Source organism: Amaranthus tricolor, chromosome 6 (genome assembly GCF_026212465.1).
Source record: "Amaranthus tricolor cultivar Red isolate AtriRed21 chromosome 6, ASM2621246v1, whole genome shotgun sequence".
Classification (NCBI taxonomy): Eukaryota; Viridiplantae; Streptophyta; class Magnoliopsida; order Caryophyllales; family Amaranthaceae; genus Amaranthus; species Amaranthus tricolor.
The window spans coordinates 28943595-28958531 of record NC_080052.1 but is presented as its reverse complement, the minus strand read 5'-3'; the positions used below and the strand labels follow the sequence as shown (position 1 = coordinate 28958531).

Sequence of the window (14937 nt, the reverse complement as noted above, 5' to 3'; positions counted from 1 at the left end):
GATGAAGCTTTAACTGCTCGACCTTCATCCTCGAACAAACACAAACTCTACCCAGAAAGTATTGTCGAAATTCCTTCCTGATGCAACTGTCTAAGATGCACATAAACCTTTAACTTCTGCACACTCATGCAAATCACTGATTTCTGCCCAGAATTTCGGTATCCCACAGCCAAGATATCGTCTCTGTCAACGACACTAGCATTATCAGCTCAGCCTTTCAGTTGTTTCAGGGGCAAACAGGTTTAAGGAATAACCGCACAAACAAAAACACGGACAAGTAATTTGGTCTCTAGCTTTGATAGTCGATTAAGTCGAGCTTCGAGCATTCAAACCTTCTATTTTACAGTTACATTCTTTTCTCTGTAACAGCAAAAAAGAAACTATGAGCCAAAACATGAAGATCTTGTTTAAATTCATTTGTGATTAACAGCTAGGTATCAGATTTTCGTACAAAGTACATCATTTCTATGGATTTTGAACACGGGTAAACAGCACGAACATATTACTTTCATGACCAGAGAAAGCATCCATACATTACTATAAGCCAACGGAACAGCAAACTAAGCAAATATCAGAAGACATAAATTACCTGAACATGTAGTATGTGAGCGATTGGAAGACGTACATACAAAATCAAAATTTAAAAAAAAAAAAAAAAGCGTAAAGGAAATACATACATACAACTAATGGAACATAGATATCAGAATAAGAATCCTGTGGAAAAAAAAAAATTTAAAAGCAGCTAGATAAAACGAAGGTTTTACAACTATGTTAGTCGAACTCAAAAACCATAATTAAAACGCCCAAGTGTCAGGCTCGGCTAATTTATGAAAAAAAATCTATAATAGGTTCAAAATGAAGTGTCAGTGTTGAGTATCCAACACATGTACTCGAGGTCAAATGAAGAGTTCGAGTAACATAGTTTGACAAAGGCTTGAACAAAAACCGGGAAAAGATAACTTTTACTCAACCATTGATATCTGTGCCAAAGACTACAAGTCCAAGCATTATCAAATTTTGCTGTATAATGGATATGATTCCATATTTTTGGTTAAGAAAAATAAAGTGTCAAGTGTCCATACCCATGCCAGATTAATAAGAATGTAACAAGGATAATTGAGGTACAACAAAATAGCAAGTTGCAAATAAAATTAAGAACGAAGGAGAGAAATAAGTCATATGACATATTGACAGGCTTACCATGCTGGTGTTATGCAACCACGAAGACAGATGCAAAGGGAATAAGTCAAACTCAGTTCCACTGAAATGAATCTCGTTGGTTCTTGGCATGTACGAGACACCAGATATGTACTTTATCTCCACCAAGGTGATCCAGCTTCATAGATATGTTTATCATCGTTCCACGAAATCTGGCATGCTTGAAGACCAATGGCTAAACTAGGCTCCTTTCCATGTAGAGAAATCCAATTATCGACAGCAGTTCTCTTGTCATCCTCGCATGAATATTCACTTTTGAATTTACCAAAGGGAAAAACTCCAGGCTTGTTTAACTCTGCAAGTGCAGCGGGCATGTACATTGAATCACCGATTATAGGAGCACCGCAAGCAGCAAGTTGGGCTCGGATCTGTCCAGAAAAATAGGGTATCAAACTGAAAAGTAAAACCAAAGTTTCAGCATTTGTTGCTTTATCTTAAGCAGTCTCGTTCACCGGCCAATAGAATTTTTTTTTCTCTTATATGAGTCTCAGAAAGTCTAGAAGCAGCCTCTTATAAAAATGCATGATAAGGTTTTACACCTCTGTGGTGGGACCCTTTCCCCAACCCTCGCTCTGCGAGAATGCTTTGTGACCGAGCTTCCCTTCATAATTCTCAAAAAGTAGAAAATCCAACAGTGTACTTTAGAAATTTTCAAGGAGATGATTTGGTGAAGGTTGTCAGAGCCAAAGTGGCCGATGGAACATATAGAAGAACATATCATTGCAGACATAAAATGGAACATAAAAGCATTTATACGGCTGAAAAATAGGTCTTACTAAGCACCATTTGGATGATCGTTTAATTTGCATCTCAAAGAAAACTAACGAGAAAAGTTGGAACCAGATACTTGTGTAGAACACATGTATGTGCCAAATGTCAAACTCAGATATCTTAACAGAAATTTGTGTTTTCGGACTAATAACAGTTGTCTATCCATCAAATTGTCAAGGACCCAACACCGATACACTATCTGAAATGACAAGTTCAGCCAACATAAACAATAAGAGTAATACCTGATGAGTTCGCCCAGTCAAAAGATTGATTTTACATTCATAAGCAAAATCCTTGGTAGGCCATTCACAATCTTTGATTTGATACTTTTCTTCAATGATAGAGTTTGGCCACGGAACTTCTTTGCAATCCAAAACTTCTAGTTGACATAATTGCCATCCTTCTACATATTCTGCATTCATTGATCTGTCTCAGCTGAATAGAAAAGTTCCTTCAATATCACATAGCTTTATTCAACACCAAAAAATCCATGTTTCTCATCATAATGCATGAAATAAAATATACATAACATATGATTAATGAGCTTTGATAAGTGCAATTATTTGCGCTTATTGACTCTATTTTTATGCTCCTTTGATGAAGTTTAGTGGTGGTTTAGGATTGTTTTTAGTCCATTTACTCCAGTTTGTAATATTTTAATCCTTTGGGAGTAACTAGGTCAATTTTGATGATATTGGGATATATTCGTGCAAGAATTGTGGCTCTTTCAATTGCAGGGTACTTTGAGAAGGAGATCGATACTCACAAGTCAAAGAATGAATGAAAAAGGCCGCAAAACGATCCTACATATGAAGTCCCAAGCCCCAAAGGAAAGCCAACTCGGCTTTGAGAAGCCTTCAAAGTAAAGCCTAGTCGTCTTTAGCATTCGGATACAAGAATTATGGGTAGAGAGTAAAGCTGACTCGGCTTCCTAAGAAGACTAAGCCACCACCGAGTCGGCTTAATGTTCTGGAAAATTGACAATTTTAGCAGTGACAAAAGCCGACTCGGCTTTTGTGGAAGAAAAGTGACCGCCGACTCGGCGGTAGGTTCCGGAAAAATCATTGTCTTGTTCCATTAAAAGCCGACTCGGCTTTCTGCTGAGGTCCTTGACCGTCGAGTCGGCGTTTTCCCTGTAGTGCCAGCAGTTACGTTTTTTTTTTTAGTAGATATTATAAATAGAGTTAGTTATTTTGGAGAAGTTAAGTTTCATTCTTGAGTAGTTTTCTGTATTCTTCATTTTTGCTTTCAAGTTCTATTCTTCATTTTTGCTTTCAAGTTCTTCTATTAGCCTTTTGTGGAGAAAGACTCCATTGTTACATTTGATTTCTTGGTTATTTTCATCTACGTTATTCTCATTAGTAAGTTCTCTTTGTTAATAGCTCTATTATTCGCTTTTGTGCACTGAATTTATCTATGACCTTCATGTTTATAGTTCTACTTGAGGATTTATTTATCATTTACTACATGTTCTTCATCGTTATGTCTAGAAAGTAGTTTTCCTCTCTAGGGTTAGGGCGCAAATCTTAATTCGAAGCATGTGATTATAGTTTATCGATTGATTATGTGAATTTGAGTCTATAATTGAATCTATGCTTAATGAATCTCAGTTTAAATATCTTTATTAACCTTTGTAACAAGACGGAAGTTTGAAATTAGGATTAATTTAGGATTGAGATATACTTAAGTTAAATTCCTACTACTAAGCTGATAAAACGGAAGTTTGAGGATTAACATTAGTTTGGTCTTAAACCAATATTAATCAATAGAGCGGAAACCTGAGGTTAATTGGATCACATTTAATTAAGCTAATGACTCAGTTTCATACAATCTTGAGAGTGATCGGTTCCCATGTTAGAATTAGATGATGCCCGACACCCTAGAGTTTGTTGCATCATTGTTATCTTCATATTAGTTATTGTTTTAGTTTCAGTTTTTGCATCGTAGTATTAGTTTCCCCGACCATATTATTTTCTTGATCCGTGTCTTGTAGTCATAAAACAACAAATTTGATTAACTCGCCTCCTTGTGTTCAACCCGCAGCTACACGTCAATCGTACGCTTGCGGTTATTAAAATTTGCACCTATCAAGCTGCAAAGTCTAATGTTGCTCATCATCATCATACCCAACACATCCTGCTCATGAAAGTTATGATCAGAGTTTGAGGAGAGATAGAAGACGGGAACATAGCAAACCATAGTCCATACTCTTATCAAAGGAGATTGTGGCCAGTGAGACCCTCGGCTTGATAAAGACATGCAAAGTCGTCTTATGTTGCTGAAGGTGCAATTGTACAAGATATGCAGTTTTTACAGTTCCATTTATAGATTTACAACATTCTATCATCTGAAAGCCATTACGTGATACCCACCTAGGTTTTTTTTGAGTACATCGTATGCTATCTTACAACAACACAAAACAATAACAACAATGTCAGAGTCTCACTCTCAAATGATTCAACTTGTGGCACAATTATAGAAATTTGATTGCGTAGTGTTTTAATCAGGAAGAAGATTAAGGTTAGGACTTGGACAGTTGGACCTCCTTCAATCTCACTAATGGTGATATCTATAATGGATCAATTCGTATCACTGAACTTTGACAATTCAAACTAAAAGTTCCATTTTCCAAAAGAGACTTCAGACCAAATTGTATTCAACAAATAACGAAGCTTTAGGCCTAACGTGCTAATATAATTACCTTCAGAAACTATACGTGGAGCAAGCCTTGCCGGCTGCATGTAATGGGTGATTATTCCACATGATACTGGAGCAGCAACAAGCGCTAGATAAAGTTTCTTGACCTTCTTATCCTGATGTAAAGCAACATAAATGAGATACTAGACATCAGATTTTAGTCAGAGACATATTCCTGGGATGACGAGCTATTAACCAGTCAAGATATGGTCCATGTAATTGGTTGTATACACCAAGTATCAAACCAATAATTTTTGTATTATGTAAAGAATCACTTGTAAGGCACAATAAACTTACTCTAAGGGTTTCATGAAATAAAGAACAGTACTCCTCAGTTCTGCCGAACACAACACTGCAAAGATTTAAGTGTTCAAAATCAAAGCTTATCTCAGGCATTCAGAAAATAAATGCAAAAGTATAAATGTCTTGTGCTTTACCATCCTTCAGTACAATTATTGATTTGATGTGTAGTCAAGAGCGGGCTGGTCAATCCCAAAGCACGAGCAGCAAAATTTGCACAACATTCTTCAATATTGTTAGAAGTTCCTCCGACCTAGAAAAAGACGGATATGCATCATAGTGACATCATCTTAATATTGGTGCACGTGCATCAAAAGATAATCACGAAGGCTGATGACTCAGACCCCAGACATAATCAATATTCAATAATAATAAAAACACATTGACTTCTCTTAAGCATGAAAAGCATTCACTCAACAAAGCAAAGGGTTAACATTAAAGCAAAAACATGACTGGAAACAACTTACTACAGATACAAGAGGATTTAAGAGCCTTAGAGCTTTAACTTCAAACCTTAAAGCAGTTGAACAATAATCTCAATTTATCTAATTTATAACCTCCTCTCACTATGCGCAGCACCAAATGCTTTTATGAAGAAGAAATTCTTTCAACTCCTCGAAAAATTATATCTAGTTTCTAAATTCAAAAACGCATACAACTTTCCATTAGAAGACTGAGGAACCATCGTGAGAAGCAGTTCCAAGAGTTACATACAGATACACCTGCAGGCTTGTCTACAACCACATATGATTCAGTAATAGCCACAATCCTCGACTTCCAATCAACTTCATAGCACCTGAATTTAAAAAGTGAACCTTTAACTTACATGTAGAAAAAATGGGGAGCAGGAGTAGCTTGGTTATCAAAAGTCATAAACCTTGGGAAGCGTCTAGGATGCACATAAACACGCAAGTTCCAACTTCAACAATTTCATCAGCATGCATTATTCGAATAGTTCTTTGTGCTTCCCTAATAGTTTTCCTTTTGAGTGATTGTCTCTGTTTTAGAAGACGGGGTGATGTGAACTTCTCGTATGCTTGAAGTTGCTCTGAAGATGCAGTTGAGGGTGGCTCAGGATGGACAAGGGCATAATATACAGCTCCAAATCGGATAAGATCAGCCACATACCTGCATATGACATTAACTCAAGATCAGCTCATCCAACTTCATCATTATGAAAGATAGTATAACAAATAAATAAGGAAGCGGTATATCCTCCCTTACAAAAGTGGAAGGTTCAAAGTCCTGCTAATGTAATCACCAACAGGACCTTCTTCTAAGACAACCAAGTGCTCAATTCTTGGAGGATAGGTTGTGGAAGGACAGGGTAATAGACGATCATACTCTGGGTAACTGAAAATAAACAAAGAAAGTCAGTGAAGACATTGAAAAGGGATTTGCAAAAGCCTAAACCCAAAAACACACATCTACCATGCTGAAATCAAGGTCTGCAGTTATCACATATAAAAACCTGCAGAAACTTAGAAGAGATCTAAGAGACACTTCCAAATACACCTCTGATTGAAATGTAAGGTTCGCTAATTTAATCTTACCAAAACCACTTACGGCCCATTAGGGTATTGGTATTAAATGGTGAGAATGGAAATAACAATTTAATATAGTTTAGCTAGAAAATTTAATGCAATTGTTATACTATTAGGTGAGTCTGGCTAGTAGTTTCTCGTGTACATGGCTGTGAATGAAGGAAAGAATGTATCAGTAAAATGTAAATGGAGGAAAGGAATGTATGTAGCAGTGAATAGGCAAAGAAATAGAATGTAAGATAAGCGAGAGGAAAGATTGAATTTATTATGTAAAAGTTAATGAGTTATTGGAGCTACTCAAGCTCCCACTGTGAATAATCACTTTTAACACTTCTCGCATGATTCTCCCTTCCCCTTTCCCTTGCTTATATACAACTATAGCATGACCAAAAAGACTCCCTATTAACAAACTATAAAAATAACTCATTAGCTGCAAAATAGCAGAAATGTAAAATATCCCCTTCTATAAGCTTACTGAATCACTCGACTATGATGCCCTTTTCTATCTTTTGCCATACGTAACCGTTCATTATGGTAATTTAGCAATGTAACTAAGGAATACGCAATACCATCAACCTTTCTTGAGACCTTTACCTCTCCATATACTTCAACCTTATAATCAGTTCCAACAACCTTTCTTGATCATGATTTCACAGAACTCGTATTACTTTACGTTTGTTGTGCGACAGCGGAAGCGAAGATCGAAAACAATAATGAAATAATAAAGATTCAAACAAACAATAAAGAAAATCACACCGAGAAATTAACGTGGTTCACTATCAACGTGATAGCTACATCCACCGGCACCGAGAATAAACTTTTCACTATAAACCGGGAGATTACAAGATGAACAAGAGAAACCACAACAATGGCTCTCCAAGCTTTTTCTCTCTTAGTTTTCCTCACTTTGTGTTTTGCATTGCATCCCTAGTGCTAACAAGAGAGGTATTTATAATTAAACCAACTTGAAAGACGGTTTGGGCTCTAAGTAACCACAAATAAAGGTAACCGTCCCAAAAGACGTTTCCCGTGAAAAGAAACTTCAATTACACGACCCGTGTAAAACTACGCGAGCCGAAGAGTGAGATCAGAAGCAACTCCGCGCCCCGCGGAGTTTTACGCGCCCCACGGAGTAGATCAGCAGGCACTCCGCGCCCCGCGGTCTTCTACGCGCCCGGAGGTCTCTTTGACCCATTTCCTCTTCATCCCATATAACGACTTGTTCGAGTCACTATATTTCAACAACGTTAAAGGGATATATGCTCAAAGGATATTTGGGATGGGAATGAGACCTTTTGAGAAAATGACAAAAGTCTCTTGTTTGTTTGGTTAAATTAAGGAGGTAAGGGATGAGACATATAAGTCTTAAGTACTCAAATCTCACAATTTCATGTCTTGGGTTAAGGACATTGGTGAGATTTGGAATGGGAAAGGTGATTATCATACTTTTCTTCATCACAACTCACATACTTGTTCAATTCACTCTCTTTAAAATTAAAGGGCACTGTTATGGGGTCAACAAGCCCCAATCTGATGGGCCAAGTCAAATGGCCCAAAACCCAGAAAAGTCGGTCAAGACTTTAAGAGAGCCCACCTCAAGGGTGAAATTACCAAAATACTTCTGGAACAGTCAACTCAAGTTATTTATTGCCCTGTAAATACCCTTATTTATTACCATCTAAGGTAAGTCTTTCTCTCACCAAAAACTCTCCCTCTCAATTACTCACATTTATTTCTTGTTTTACATTTCCGACCACTTACTTGAGCGTCGGATGAGCTTTCCGGGAAGCAGTACCCGGATAAATGACACTTTGTTCGTTTTGCAGGTCAATAGCCGAACCGAATTCGGGTATTCGGACTCTCCAGCAGCAGGATCCATTTTACAAACGGTCCCTTCCTTCTCGGATTAAGTTGACCAGTTTCTGTGCAGAAACAGGCACCTTAGTCACTTTCTTTGTGATAACAAAATGTCACCAAACAATTTAACCTCTATTCCAAACAAGAGATTGAGCCATTGAGGCATATATCACTTAATTCCCATTTCCCACCATCAATTCTTACTTCTAATCTCAGTCAAAAGTTCCATAATTCCCATTTCCACTTTCCAAACTAACATGGGACCGAGACCCTATTTACTCCCTTCGTCACAAAGAATTAGCCCAATTTTCCTCTTTGAAACTCAAGACTCAAGGCTAAAGCCAATATATAACAACTACCAAGTAAATTTCATCAAAATGGGTTGCTCAATTTTCCTCCAAATCAATAAAATAAACGGCAATTTTTGTTATATACATGAGTATAACATTATAGCTGAAAATTTGAAAGTCATGAAATTGGGAATAAAATGATATAGTGAAATATAGAAGTTGAATTACCCATTAATACAAGAAGCAACACAGCAAATAGCCCATTTGCGCTTCCTAATGAAGGTGTCAGCTAATGTGGGTCTGACACTCGCCGGAACTCCGACTAGTTGGATATGGTTGTTCCAATTTCGGGAACATGAGATTGTTGAATTAGTTAGTGTTGGCCTCAAGTTCCCAATTGCAACCGGGTTTCCGAGCATGCTTATCCAGAGAATCGCCCAATTCGTCTAGTCTTTCCAATGGGTCACAACAAAGGCCAAAACCACTAATATTACATTTAGAATTATTTGCGAATTACGGTTTTAAAGTTTACGGTTTTACGAATTACAGTTTAGATGTTTATTTTTGCGAATTATATCCAGTAAAGTATTAAAATTTACAGAATCTGGCTAAAACACAGAATTTCGACCATTTTATTGGTCGAAATTTTATGTAAAGTGGTCAAAGATCTATGTTTTTTTATTGAACTTGTAAACTTTGATACTTTGCTCGCGGTAAATTACAAAAAATAAACATTGACACTTAATTTGCAAAAGTGTTAAACTTTAAGGCAGTAATTCGCAAATTATTTTTAAATTAATATATATTTTTATTTTGAAAAATTTGTCCAGAATAATCTCAACTATTGCCCGTTTCCTGTGAATAATCTCTATTATTAATTATATCTAAATAATCCAACCTTTGTATTATATTTTCTGACAGCATCCTTTTTCATTTTTTAACCAACTATTATAGATACCTACCATCATATAAAAGTGAGTGTGTAACGACTAGTAGGTATTCATAATAGTCGATTAAAATGTGAGAAGGGGTACTGTCAGCAAATAATGTGTAAAAGTTGGATTATTTTGAAATAATTAATAATAGAGATTATTAATAGCAGATAAACAATAATTGAACAATTTTTCCTTTTATTTATGTGAAAACTATGAGACATTTGCTATCAAAAATCAATTGAATACAATATTTTATTAGCCTCATCAATAATAAAGATGAGTTTGCTTACATTTAATCCCTGGCTTCACCTTAGATGTTAATCAGTTGATAAATTTGGGTATTAAAATGCTCTTGTTGGAGAGACGTAATCTCTATCTAACGGGATTGCACATCTCCCAGAAAAAGGGAGAAAATGGGGTATTGGTGGGGTACTAAAAACACACAAGTGTGTAGATTCTAATATAAGAAATAGAAATAAATTTGTGAAATTCAAAGGTGATCTCGAATTTTTGTCTTTTTTATATAGTGGACAAATATTTTTTATTATGGATGGTAATTTTAAATTTCTAACTTTTCCACTTAGTAGCAAAATGTTAAGAATTACAGTGCGTCTTGTATGAGACCGTTAGGGATGCGAGCGGGGCGGGTCTAATAGGAGACCCGCCCCATCAGGGCGGGGATGGGTCCCAGTTTGATGGGTCATGGGGTAGGTACGGGTATAAAATTCATACCCACCGCGGGGATGGGGAAGGGGATGGGTTTTAGGTGATACCCGCCCCGCCTCAAGATATGTACAAATTTTGGGACTTTAGATTGATTTACTTTGGATGATTTTGAGTTGATGTTGAAATACTTTGTTTTAGACATGTATACTTGTTTGAAACTTTGGTTATGTGTTTGTTTGAGACTTTGGATATGTGTTTGTTTGAGACTTTGGATATGTAATTGTTTGAGACTTTGGATGTGTGTTTGTTTGAGACTTTGGAGTTTGGATATGTATTATGGGTTTTAAAGCCCAAATGATTGAATATAAATATGTGGCACAGATGGGTATTAAGCGGGGATTTGACGGGTGGTGGGGCGGAAAAAATGGGTATTAGACGGGGATGGATACCCAGATGGGTGGTGGGGCAAGGATGGTTTTAGGTACAAACCCATCGGGGAGGGGACGGGAGAAAAAATTATACTCGCCGCGAGGATGGGTATTGCATTAACAGATGGGGATGGGAATTCCAATCCCCGCCCCGCCCCGCCCCGTTTGCATCCCTAGAGACCGTCATGCTATGAGACAAGTCCATACAAGCAACGCAATTAATAATTTTTTTAAAGAAATTAATTAATTAAATGAAGAACTGTTTTTTTAGTTTTTTTAAAACTAAATATTAAGTCAGTCAATATTAAATCGTTTCATGATGAGACAGTCTTAATAAAAACTTTGTCTTGCTAATAAAGGGTTGGATATTTGGGCCTCCATTGGAATTTCGACGCGTTGCAGGCTATTTTTTAACGGGCATTACTATTTGTTGCCACTCTTTTCATTTTATCGCCACCCCCCTCCTAATGAAATTACGAATTTGCCCTTGAACTTTAAAAATTTACAAATGTGCCATTGGAATTAATAACTTTTTATTTTCATTTTTAAAATTTTTTTATTATTATTTTTATTTATATTATTATTGTTATTATAATTATTATTATTTATGTTATTATTATTATTATTATTATTATTATTATTATTATTATTATTATTATTATTATTATTATTATTATTTAAATAAAAGTAACTTAAAAATAAATTAATTAAACAAAAGAAATTTTATAAGTTGAAATTCAAAAAAAAAAAAAAAAATTAACAGTCGCACAAAACGTGCGACTCGACCTAGGTACAGTCGCACGTTTTGTGCGACTGGTATTTTTTTTTTTTTGAATTTCGACTTATAAAATTTCTTTTGTTTAATTAATTTATTTTTTAAGTTACTTTTATAATAATAATAATAATAATAATAATAATAATAATAATAATAATAATAATAATAACAAAAATAATAATAATTATAATAACAATAATAATAATAATAATAACAATAATAATATAAATAAAAATTAAAAAACAAATAAAATAAGAAAATGAAAAGTTATTAAATCCAATGGCAAATTTGTAAATTTTTAAATTTCAGGGTCAAATTCGTAATTTCATTCGAAGGGGGTGGCGATAAAATGAAAAAGGTGGCGACAAATAAGAATCGGGTTCTTTAACTAGGCCATTTAGTTCCTCATGGACCATGGTTCTCAATGAAAGCTACTAACAATTATACAAAAAAGCGTGAAGGTAGGGAAAAAGATAAGAAATAAAAGTGATCGTATATCTTAGGTCTCACATCAAAAAAAATAAATAATTATTGATAAGTATATAAATAATCTAACTTTAAATTAGTATGAGATATTTTAAGAAGGCGTTCTAAAATAAATATGTGTAGATTCAATTCAAAGTGAACAATATGATATTAATGTATCTTCACTCTAAAACAAGTATAGACTTGATGGCATAGTTGAGAGGCTAAAAAGATGGTTGATTATTAGAGGTGATTTTCAACTAAAAGGGAAAGTAAATTATTAGAATAGCATATATCCAGTAGCAAGGTTCACCATATTTGATTTATGATTGCAATAGCTATTAGCTACCATACTTCGAAGCACCTAGTAAACATTAATTAACAATGTCTTTCTTCACGATGGCAACTGGCAATAGCTACTATAACATAATCATCTGTTGAAGATCAATAAATGTACATATCAAAGTACTAAATTAAGCTTTTATTTAAGAAAGTCATGCAAAGTCGATTGAGTTAGAATCAGGAATCCAGTATTTTGCACAAGTCAGGATTTTAGGAAGAAGAATAGCGGATAAATTATATCCGTGCCCTTCCAAGAAGTGGAAAAAGAGAAATACACGCACTCAGATTTGTTAGAGTATATAACATATTCTGGAGCCTCAGCCATCAGTTTAAGTTTTTGGTTGAGATGGTTCCTTGACATAATACTAAAGTCAGCGTAACAAGAGGTCACGGGTTTGAATCACAACCACCCCTCATTTAGAAGTGGAATATTCAATGTATGTGTCATGTGTGGATCCACACTTCTAGCCCAATGGGCTCTCGTGTAAGGGGTGTGTAAGAGTATTTCACTTTAAATGAGGGGTGATTGAGATTCGAATCCGTGACCTCTTGTCACGTTGGCTTCCGATACCATGTCAAGGAACCATCTCAACCAAAAACTTAAGCTGATGGTTGAGGCCCCAAGATATGTTAGATACTCTAACAAGATTATCCCCACAAAATAAGTTTTTACAAAGAGAAGGATGAGTAATACACAACGCATTTGAAAAAACACTTACAACTTACAACTCACAAGTCACAACTCATGTAGAAATATGCAAAAAAAAAAATATATAGTAGTACTAGTATACATTTTACATATCTATAAAATTCATTTGAAGGAATTGACATTTATTAATTTCTTCCTAATAATATTAGATTTTTCTCAACTATATTCCTTTGGAATATTGATCAATAATAGATTTTTTTGTATTTTCTCTTATACTTATCTAATGTCGCATTTGTTTCTTGTTATAATTGATCAATTGTTCTTAATTTACATTTATTTTTATTTTATAAGTTAAAATATAGTCAAATAAAATTAGAGACTGATCTAAAAAAATAATGTGAATTAATAACTCAAAAAATACAAGGGTTTGTTCCTAACACCATGTGTAAAAGGTGACTACACGATCAATTCAACCAAATTTATTTTTTACTCTCCATTGCAATACTATTATATTTTTAACATTTTATAAGTGTTGTCACTTGCCTAATCGGATTATCAATTAGATTCGCCCATGAGTAGGATCGTGTTTAATTCGTTTCAACATAGGATTTATTAATAAAATAATCTGCGAATTAAAGCCTTAAAATTTAGCATTTTTGCGAATTACAGCCTTAGTGTTTAATTTTTGCGAATTACAGCCATCAAAGTATCAAAGTTTACAGATTATGACCAATAACACAGATTTCCGACCACTTAATCTGAAATGCTAACCATCAAAATGGTCAAAACTTTGCGTTTGGCTTTAATATGCAAATTTTGATACTTTAATGTCTGTAATTTGCAAAAGAGCTAAACGTTAGGGCTATAATTCACAAATTATTCTTATTAATATTAATTTTAAATAAATTTTAACCAATATCTATTAAACATATTTAAGATTAAAATAGTCATCGATAATATGTAGTACTTCTAATTAAAAGGAAGATTGATTAAAATAAGAGGAAATATTTGGCATTTTTAATTTCAAATTCGGTCTATGTTGGTTCTTTGAGTTGTCGACACTTTATTGACTTAAAAAATATCTGGACAAAAGTAGAAAAAAACCTAGTAACACTTTTAAAGTAGTAAGTGCACCCTATATCTATATGATGTAACGCTTCAGAAGGCTAATTTCAAAACCATGCCTATAATTTATTGCTCGCCTGTACTTCTCTTTATGGTAATACTAATCGGCTAATCGTACATTTCATTAACATGAATACTCCATACTTTTGGCTTTTATTATGATAATATTTTATTTTCTTTGTTTTTAAATGTTCTTTTTAGTTGCTTTTTTTGCAATCTAAATTTTAAAATTAAATAATTTTAATTGTATATTTTAAAAATTCTAAAAATTTGTATTTAGAAACTTTATATTGAGACAAATCTAATAAGATTTCACATAAATATATTTTCTCTTATAAATCAATGAGAAATCATTGTCAAAATTTGACATTAAAATTCATAAACTCTATTTATGAAAAGTATATAAAAACAGAGAGAGTACTCTACTTCCTACTTTCATTTTCATTAAACAAATTAATACGCTATTTTAATCAATTATATTTTGTGTTATCCATAATTAAAAATTCTAATTAGCTAGTTATTGTAAATTTTTTCTAATTAAAAACGCGATTCAACTAATATCTTTTTTAATTGTACTAAATTTTTTCTTTTATATATAGAATAAAAGTAAATTTTAATGATAAATGATATAAAAAAAAAAAAAAAAACTTGCTTAACATGTATTTCAGATTAGAGGAAATCTAAATTGCAATATCTATAAATTGATGTGGGAGAAATATATGTTATGTACATTAGATAAAAAAAAAGGTAAATTACATTGATAAAAGAATAATTTAAAAAGTAATAATTTATAGCAAAATACAAATTCTATGAGATGAGCTAAAGATATTTATTGTAAATCTTTTGGGTAGAGCCGTAGAGGGAGTATTTCTACA

General features: G+C 33.9%; 1 pseudogene; it reads right to left on the bottom strand.

The window, feature by feature from the left end:
• Window positions 1–1200: 1200 nt before the first annotated feature.
• Window positions 1201–9151, bottom strand: LOC130814631 (RNA pseudouridine synthase 6, chloroplastic-like; annotated as a pseudogene).
• Between the last annotated feature and the right edge of the window lie 5786 nt (window positions 9152–14937).